Raw genomic sequence first — 7,412 nt, 5'->3', positions numbered from 1 at the left:
TTACAGGCGTGAGCCACCGGCTCTTACTGTAAAAATTCATGGATTCTGTGGAATTCTTCCGAGTAAATTGCTTGCCTTTGATGTCAAAATGTATTCAAGAAGTTTTGTATAAATCTACAATGATTTCTACAGACTTTGTGTTTTTTTAAATCAGAAATAACTTTAACTTATCTGTAGTACAGAAACTAAAGTATTTCTGGTCATTGTCTGAAAAAAGCACAGTTTAAAATATTCTATATTCTATGTTTGTATAATGTCCATAATCTATTTTATTCTTCCTAGATTTACTTTGAATTTTACATTGTTTTATAATATGTAAGTTCATTATTGTGTCCTTTCAGATTGCATTCCATATAGAAACAGTTTAAGATTCCTTTTTTCCTAGGTCCTTATAGTATTATATTTTTTTGGGATAAAATGTCAATGTTGTCAAATTTCAAAAGTTTTGTAAAGGTTATGTAAAAGGATTTATAAAAGCCTTTCTAAGGTGAAGATTTAATACATTGATGTCAAACTTACTTTTAATTATATGAATTACGTGTATTGTTACACTTCTAATTTTGTAATCAACTTTTTAATAACTGTTTTTCATTTCTTGTATCTGAAGAATGAAAAATATGGAATAATTCATAAATTTTCATATCATCCTTGTGCAAGTGCCATGTTAATCTTTTTATTGAAATTTGTGTATACATATTGCTGAAACATGTAGTATCCTTTAAATTTAAGTAGTAAATGATGCAATCTTTATACAGGCTTATATCTTTGTGTGCCTATTTGTAACAAGGAAACCGTATTGTTGCTAACAATGCTATTGATCTTATTTCCCTATAATTCTGTTAATAGTAGGAAAAATTTATATTTTTCAGTCGATTGCTCACATTAGCAATTTTTTGTCAATGACTATTTTAACTCTTTTTCATTTGGGATTTGATCGTACTTTCAAATATTTATAGCTAGGTCCAAAGTTGATGGCTTTTTCAAGTACTTGTGGAGCTAATGGATTCAAAGTAAGCCTGCTTAAGAGCTACTTCTATATTTTTGCAGCAGAAACTTTTCCAAATGAGGTCTTACTGACACAAATGTCTACTTGACCCTTTATCCTTCTTCCATGTAGAAACAGACCAACCAGAATATCTTACCCTGACACCCTAGATTGTCTTACTGGAATAAAAAAAAATCTTAGTTACAAGGGATCATGGAGAGACGAACAGTTCAGACAGAACTGTACAGACTAGAAGGTATTTTATCAAAATATAATTGTTTACTATACCTACCATTTCAAAAGTAGCTAAGGCCAAGAAGGTGAAAAAATTGTTCATATGCATGATTACCTAATGTTCTGGCCTGTATACCATCAAACTAAGCAGGAACTTACGCTACTGCCTTTCTATCACCATATATTTTCATAGTTGCAGAAGTCCATATGTTTCTCCTTGTTATTAGGCTTTAAATTGGTAATGTTTTAATCACAATGTTTCCTCTTGCCTCCAGGCTGTAAATCTACAAATATTAAACCTTTTCTTCTAACTCTACCAAACACTGAGGTAGAGATAATGGAATAATACTTTAAAACAGAGTTGCCTTTGATAACTTAACCACAAGAGAACAAGGCAAAACAAGTGCCTTTTTTCTTATCTTATAGATAGTTATATATTTTATATTTATATGTGCTGATTTTTTATTTTACATGGTGAAACTTTCTAGAATTAGTTGATAATTTGACAAATAAATTGATATTTATTCCAATAAGTAGAATTGGAATATAAATAATTAGGTTTAGAATATATATTAGAATATAAAAAGTATTAATGCAATATCTTCGGTATAAACTTGTGATTCCGTCTAAGTGTTCTTGGTCTTCTGAATTCACATTGAAAAAAAACAATGTTTTCCTCTAATCTATAAGGGATTTTATTCTGCTCCTCTGTTTATTGTTTTAACTCGCTGGTACTAAAATGATTTTCTCCATATGTCTGAAGTATTCCTACAGATTATGCACAAATTTTGCTGATATGATATTTAAGAAATATTCTGGTTTGGAAAGTTGGGTCAGTGGTAGAGTGATTGCCTTGCATTCCTGAGGCCCTGGGTTCGATTCCTCAGCACCACATAAGCCAAAAGAAAAAAAAAAACAGAAGTGGCACTGTGGCTCAAGTGGTAGAGCGCTAGCCTTGAGCTGAAGAGCTGAGAGACAGCGCCCAGACCCAGAGTTCAGGCTATTGACTGGACCCCCCAAAAAAAGAAATATTATTGTTCTGCAGGACCCTTGGGTGCTAGGATCCCAGGTTCCAGTTACCTACATGATCACCTAGGCCCATGCAACATGCAAACCAAAGTAATTGAAAACCCATCTCAATTCCTCATTTCTCATATTTTAGGGCCCCAATTCCTTGAGATGCAGGAATTAGCAGTAAGCAATTGTGAAACGCAAGGCAACTTAAAACGAAGGATGAAATCACAAAATCTGAGAGAAAGTACTGTAATTCAAACTTTCAATTTACAGATGACCAGCCCATATGAGTGAACAAGATCACAAAGTGTCATAAGATTATTTTTAATACTCCCCCTAGTGACTAATACTTTTAATACTCCCCCTAGGGCCAGCATAAGTGGGCCAAAAAATAGTTCCTGGAAGGAATCCTTAATTGGTCTACCAAGAACCAGAAAACTTGACTTAGAGGTCAAATGTAATTCAGAAAAACATTAATTGAGAAGATCCTTAGGGATTCAAAACACTGGTATTTCAGTACAACTTGTTTCTGTGGTATAAAAATGTTGTCACTCTCAAATCAATGATAGCCTACATTTAATCTCCTGAAAGTGTTTTCCTTTTCAAATAAACATTTTAAAATCACATTCACTAAAACAACATTTGACAAGTAGATGATACTTACATTACAAGCTTTTCAAGTGTAGGGAGCAAGTTACAATAGAGTTGATTTATTTAACCAGCACTAATGCAAAACAGGTTCAATGAGTGTAGAAATAGTACCACCAACCATTTGTGTTGTTCAGTAGGTGCCTTCCAGAAATGTGTTAAACAGATAAGCCTCCCATATTTCAAACCCAAAAGTTAGCTAATAATGTAAATTTCATCACTTAATAAGTTACATTTTAAAAAATCCCAAATAATTGCCTTATCGCCTGTTGTTTTATGTTTCCCCTATCTGTCTAACATAGTAAGAAATATGACATTAATCTTGAATTTGGGTACTCTTCAGAGATGTGACAAACATAAATTCTGTCTTCTATTTCTATCATATTCCTCTATAGTAGTAAATTTTAGTTTTATACTTTTTCCAAAACTTTTAGGTAGTAGAAAGTATTGTCCCATGTAAAATAAAATAATCACAAACAATTGTACAAAGCCATTTATAAAAGCTGGTAGTTAGGAATATTTTCTAAGCCATTTTTAAACTTTCTTGTTGACTAAAGATTAATCTTCCAAATGGATGAGAATAAAATCATGTCTAGGTGCTTCACGTCTCCAGTCTTGCAAATAGTTACTGCAGATGAATGAATTATGGAATTATAAGCTGACATCAGTTCAAGTATATGCAACATTGACATTCCATGGACTGTATATAAAGCTTGGAAACTGTTAACAGACACTATAACAGAATGACAGTCAGGAAGTTGAAAGCAGAGAGGAATAATAGTAAAGACATAGAATGAATGAAAAATGGAACACGGGGCAAGTACATCTAAAATACTCAATGTACACATGTGGTAAAGGAAGTGACAAATCAGATATAAATCTTGGAGAGGGGGTGGTTGAGAATGATAGGAGTGACTGATCTAGGAGCATTAGAAAATTAGATGGATATATTTATTTGCAAAACACTTGCACAACCTTTTGAAATTCAGTTAAAAAACAAAACAAAAAAAACAAAAACACACAAAAATCACAAACAAGCAGCATTCTCTAGAGAGTATGAATATGAGCTCTCAAAATTTTAAGCAGTTAATGAAGAGCAGTCTTGGGAAAAGCAAACTAAGCTGTTCAAAGTGGGCAGTTAATGGTATGGAAGAATTTTGAACAGATTTAAGTAGATTGTCTCAGATTATAAATCACCTACATCTGCTGCAAATATTATCTTTCTTCTGCGAGTTCTCTTTGTCTGAACTGGATACTCCAGTCCTGAGACACAGTTGATAGCTTTTGAAGATAGAATGGAAGAATCAATCTCAAGAACCCATTACTCCACTGGACAGAAAACAATCCTCGATGGTTACTCTCATCTCTATACACTACTCTTTCTTCATACTTTTAAGTAAATACATTTTAATTGTATGGTTCCTTCTTTGTTTTGGCAAAGTAATTGGTCAAAGTAATTCCCTAAATATTATTGGCCATTTTTTTCCATCATGCTGTTTACATGTCCAAACGAGTCCAGTAAACTTCCCTCTTGCATTTGGTTGCCATGAAACAACATCTAGGTTAATGAGGAGAAATCTAATGTAAACCTTTGTCTGCAGAAAACCAGTCCAAGAAGCTGTGATCACAAATATTTGGCTTATTTTTTTTCTTTTTCTTTTACCTTGAAAGTCTGCTTGTGTCTACAGCCCAGAAAAATAAGTACTCCATCACTCTTTGCTTCAATCAATTCAAAGATGTATTTTGCTAGCAAAATGCTTAGAGGAAACCGAAAAATACTGCACTTTTATGTTCTCTGTTATGACTCTCGTTAGATACCATATCAGGAACAGTGAAGTTATTCTTTGCAAAATTATTTCAATAGATTATTTTTCCCTTGGTCTGGCATTTGCTCTACAAAATGTATGGAGGAGAATAGTATTAAATCACCCATACCTTGGAAGGCAGTGTCTGTTACAAAGGACAATGCTTACATGTTCTACTTCTATGTCCTCCTCTTAGCTCTTGCCTGATTTCCAATTAATCACAGCTTCTTGGCTTCAAGTCTAGTGAAGTTGAAGGACTAGAACGCCTCCTCCACTGCTACATCTTCATTATTTCTCTTTTAAAAGTCTTTTAAGTTGCCTCTTTTGAATTTGGAATTTATTTTCATGTCTTCATTCAATCTGTTCTGCATTGTAGTGAGCCAAATAGGCTCTGTAAAATCACTTTAGGTCGCAAAAATATTAACACAATATATATCAAAAAGTTTTGGCCTCCCTCCACTGCTGAAACCAAAACACTTAGCTAGGGCTTCTAAGAACACTGTTTTCTCTCCTTTTCCATTTGCTCATTTCTTTTCTGAACCCAAAAATTTTTGTCTTATGTAATAAGAGAAGTCTTCACTACCTCACTATTATATTTTGTGCGCCACGTAGAAATGTGAAATTATTGGTTTGAAATATCCAATCAGATTTTTTCTGTGTTTCACAGCTTCACGTGTAAAGATATTGTAGAAAGTGTTACAAAAAGAAAAGTGTAAACCCAATACCTTCTTTCATTGTTAGGGCACTTTCTCCCTAAATATCTTGACCCAAATTATCTTTTTCCGAGTATTACTGTTTCGTAATTAAAGGTTCATTCACAAATTTTTATGTCTTATTTTTATAAACTTTGAATTTAATTCCACTACAACCTTGTTTCACACAGTGAGAGTATATTTCCCGGTAAAGACAATTCTCAAGGGAACATACAGAATTTACAGCAAGGTTTCTGAGGATTGTTTAATGTGAAAAAAGCCATCTTCATCCACATTGCTCCCTCTCTACTAAGTCTATTTGGACTTCTTTGCATGAAAACCTATTCTCCCAGGCAACTTTAAATTTTCTTAATAGGCTAAGTTGTTAAAAATTTTGAACAATTAAAATTTAAATGTCATAACTTTAAAATTCTTTTGAAATTCCTTTATCAGAATCACAAATTCACCAATCCTAATTACACCTTTACATAAAAAAGTTAACATGTTGTTTTCATGTTATAGTGTGCATGAAACTATTATTTTCCATTGGCTTTGTTATGTGTATATATGACCATTTAAGCTGATACTGAGCAAAATGAACTCCAATATTTGGAAACAGAATTTTTCATTTGTGGTTGTTGTTTTTGATGTAATATGTGATTTTTGTTTTCTTTGGTGTTTTCCCCTATGGTTTATCCCTGCTGTTTTTGATTTTGTATTGTGTATACATTTACCTAATTAGGAAGGGAAGAAGAAAAACAAAATGGTGAGAAAAAGGACAAAGGGAAAACCAATGCTATAGTGATATGAACAAGACAATATGTTTGAAATGTACATTACCACTTGTGAGGGGATAAGGGGTGAAGGAAAATTGTGAGAGAAATGAGGGAGGGGTAACAAGTTTGAAAAGTTAGGAATTCACTACCTTACAACTACTGTAACTTCACTGTACATCACTTTGGTAATAAAATTTTAAAAATAAGCTGCATAAAATATAACTTCACTGTACTGATATAGTAAATATTATTCTTCATGTAGTAACTCTTAAAAGTCAATTTGGCATCTAATTTGAATTAATTACCCCTTCTTTATCAGTGGACCATCAATTTGAATGTTATCCAACTAGACAATATTTTTACAATAAACTTGCCAATATTTTGAAAAAAGAATAAATTTAGTAAGCCGGGCGCTGGTGGTTCACGCCTGTAATCCTAGCTACTCAGGAGGTTGAGATCTGAGTATCACGGTTCAAAGCCAGCCCGGGCAGGAAAGACTGTGAGACTCCTATCTCCAATAACCACCAGAAAACCGGAAGTGGTGCTGTAGCTCAAATGGTAGAGCGCTTGCCTTGAGCTGAAGAGCTGAGGGACAGCGCCCAGGCCCAGAGTTCAAGCCCCACGACCCCCCCCCCAAAAAAAAGAATGAATTTAGTATATTCCCATACTAAAACCGAAAACAGTTTACATCTATGGAAACCCATAACTTTTTTTTTAAATTTTATTTTATTTTATTTGAGAACATACTGTACAGAGGGGCTACAATTACATGGGCAGGATAATGCATACATTTCTTACCAAGCATTGCAGCCTCCTCCTTTGTTTACCCTTCACCTCCCTTCCCAGCCTCCCCCCTCCCCCCACCCAATTAACCCAATTATACCCCCTCCCCCCCCACACCGACATTGTAAAGTTGGTTTTGACATGACATTTTGTACTTCTCATTGTTGCAACAGGTCCATAACTTTTAAAAGTAAATAAGTTGTTAAGAGGACAGAATGTATGTGTTCTTCAAAATTCGTATGAGTAATAACTACTCATTTTTAAATTCTCAACATTCCAAACCTGAGAGGTTCAAACAGTTCCTGTTTGCATGTTATGAAATTCTGGAATAGATGCAGTTTCAAATGGGGTGTTACAGATTGAGAAGTCAACAGAAAAATAGAGGTAGACGATAAAACTATGAAGCATTTGTAATAATTAATTTTTCACGAGTAAGCAATTGTTTATCAGAGTAAGCTATTATTTCTATGACCGT

At 33.6% G+C, this 7,412-nt stretch overlaps 1 pseudogene; it reads right to left on the bottom strand.

Moving 5' to 3' along the window:
• Positions 1-611: 611 nt before the first annotated feature.
• On the bottom strand, positions 612-708 carry LOC138810653 (U6 spliceosomal RNA; annotated as a pseudogene).
• Between the last annotated feature and the right edge of the window lie 6,704 nt (positions 709-7,412).

The sequence above is a fragment of the Dipodomys merriami genome, unplaced genomic scaffold (assembly GCF_024711535.1).
Source record: "Dipodomys merriami isolate MVZ:Mamm:240054 unplaced genomic scaffold, mDipMer1.0.p SCAF_504, whole genome shotgun sequence".
NCBI lineage: Eukaryota > Metazoa > Chordata > Mammalia > Rodentia > Heteromyidae > Dipodomys > Dipodomys merriami.
Note: the sequence above shows the minus strand (reverse complement) of the source record. Positions and strands in the feature narration are given on the sequence as shown.